The sequence below is a fragment of the Branchiostoma floridae genome, chromosome 1 (assembly GCF_000003815.2).
Source record: "Branchiostoma floridae strain S238N-H82 chromosome 1, Bfl_VNyyK, whole genome shotgun sequence".
Taxonomy (NCBI): Eukaryota; Metazoa; Chordata; class Leptocardii; order Amphioxiformes; family Branchiostomatidae; genus Branchiostoma; species Branchiostoma floridae.
The window spans coordinates 33,305,602-33,307,677 of NC_049979.1; the positions used below are offsets into that span (position 1 = coordinate 33,305,602).

At 38.0% G+C, this 2,076-nt stretch overlaps 3 protein-coding genes across 5 annotated transcripts in view; 1 reads left to right on the top strand and 2 right to left on the bottom strand.

The window, feature by feature from the left end:
* LOC118410864 (CMP-N-acetylneuraminate-poly-alpha-2,8-sialyltransferase-like) overlaps positions 1-1,593 on the bottom strand; it is a 13,155-nt gene extending 11,562 nt beyond the window's left edge. Inside the window, exon 1 of one of the 3 annotated variants that reach the window (XM_035812740.1) lies at positions 1,503-1,593. The gene's annotated coding sequence lies outside the window, so the exon portion shown is untranslated. The remainder of the gene's footprint in view (positions 1-1,502) is intronic. The other 2 variants (XM_035812749.1, XM_035812757.1) reach the window with 2 other exon arrangements.
* The window catches only part of LOC118410961 (homeobox-containing protein 1-like), a 1,064,572-nt gene that overhangs the window by 1,002,344 nt on the left and 60,152 nt on the right, over positions 1-2,076 (bottom strand). The gene's annotated exons all lie outside the window — the stretch shown is intronic.
* Positions 1,718-2,076, top strand: part of LOC118410808 (galactose-3-O-sulfotransferase 2-like) — a 16,582-nt gene continuing 16,223 nt past the window's right edge. Inside the window, exon 1 of the mRNA XM_035812648.1 lies at positions 1,718-1,874. The gene's annotated coding sequence lies outside the window, so the exon portion shown is untranslated. The remainder of the gene's footprint in view (positions 1,875-2,076) is intronic.

Sequence of the window (2,076 nt, forward strand, 5' to 3'; positions counted from 1 at the left end):
GGGCTTTACAGACATCTGCTCTTAAATCTTATGGGTAACATATACACCCCACCATGTACATGTATAATGTACTGTCTCTATAAACCATTTCTTGTAATCTTAGAAACTTCCTCAACTATTCCTCAACTTCCTCATCCCTGGACCGGGGGGGGGGGGGGGCTTTTGAGGCCCTCCACTTCTAAGTCCTCTAACTCTTGAACGACGTGCCGTAAGGCCACTAAATTTTCAGGATATGATATCGACATAATATCTAATACGTATTCAACGTTTTACATTACGTTGACGTAAGATGACGTAATTATGACGTCATCAATTTGATTATATTGGTCGGAGCCATGAAAAAAGGGTATTCTCAGACAACTTCAAGTTATACTACGAAAATGTAACAACTAGTGCAGATAACAGAATAATAATGTTTATAACGACTTGTATTGCCAATAGCAACATCGATGACGTCATAATGACGTCATAAAATGACGTCATGCACATCTGAGATACGAGTTAGGCTCAACAAATAATCACAAAGGGCAATGGAAAAAGACTAAATTCATTCATTTAGATGGTTTTTGATGAAAAAATACCAGGTAGTTACAAATTTTAAGGGATAATTAGCTTGATATTCTTGATCTGGCCATACGGTCCGCCATCTTGGATTTTGGGCTGATGACGTCATCAAATTAGCATAATTTATGCATATATAATTATGAAAGATATGCTCAATAATATTAGATTTTATTTATGTAACAAAATAGCAGTAATATAGCAAATAAATGTGGAAAATACATTGTTAGAACTAAAAATAGTGATTTTGGGCAAAACTCCCTGTCAGCAAACAATTGCCATGGCAACACGAAAAAATGGAAAATTTTTAAAACTTCGTAAAATTGTTGCGAAAATTTTTTAGGAAAACTCACCAAATTTAGTGGCTTTAGCGTAAGGCGTTCTCGCGTTATAGGACATCGAAGTTGGTGCGGGCCTCAAAAGCCCCCCCCCCCGGTCTGAATAGGGTTAAACCCTATTTTTCAAGTACAAACAGCCCCTACATACCAAATATAAGATCAATCTGTTCTGGCGTTCACCAGTTATTTTGTTCACAGACATCCACTGTAGAAGGTTTTTACACATACCTTTTTTATTATGCAAATTACCTCATAATATGCATAACAAGCATACAATAATGTACATCACTACGTGATTACGATCCATCAACCCTTGCTTGCATAATTCCTTCTGAAAACCTAACACAAAAATTACTTTCACTTCCCTGGGAAGCCGCTAGGGGGGCAAAAGTCACAACTATACCACGTTTTTATACAGCTACCTACCACTAAACAGCATTACCCAAGCAAGTCCCGAACAAAAAATATAAAAACCGGAAGTTCTGCTACAGTTCCATAACACGCCGTAGATTCCAACCATACCTTTGTCATGTCCAAACCTACCCATACCAATACCGAATATCAAAACAATCCATATATGCTTTCTCTAGTTATCATACTCACAAACTTCCCTCTGACATATAAACAGCAGTGAAAACAAATCCTCCGTTTCACGGAGGGATAAAAATTAATTCTTTCAAAGCCTTTCTCTCGATCTCTCTTTCTCTCTCTCTCTCAAAGTACCGAGTTCTTGTATGTGTATTTGTATGTGCGTGACATGTAAGAACAATTCCCCTGTTGGCCAATAAATGCTGCCAGGTCTTTCGCCGTAGGCTATCGTTTGGCGTACAGACTGCCCAACTTGGGTTACGCCCTGTCTATACTCTCTCTACATCACAGATATATGAACATTAACTTAAAAGTTACTATTGCAGACCAGTTTCGTCCCAAGCAGCCAACAAACGTGTGACAATTTACATCGAGCAATCAAGCAAGGTAAGCTAGATGATGTCTACATTGAATATATATATGATTAACATTCCTCAGGCCGTTGGCCCTATGCTACATATCTACAGGCCGTACTTTTAAATGTATTATATACATGTAACGGCTTACATAACGGCTATTTCTGGCTTGTCTAGCTAACAGTTCGAAAGGTAAGTGTTCACAGTCCATTAGGCAACACCAATTTAATTTC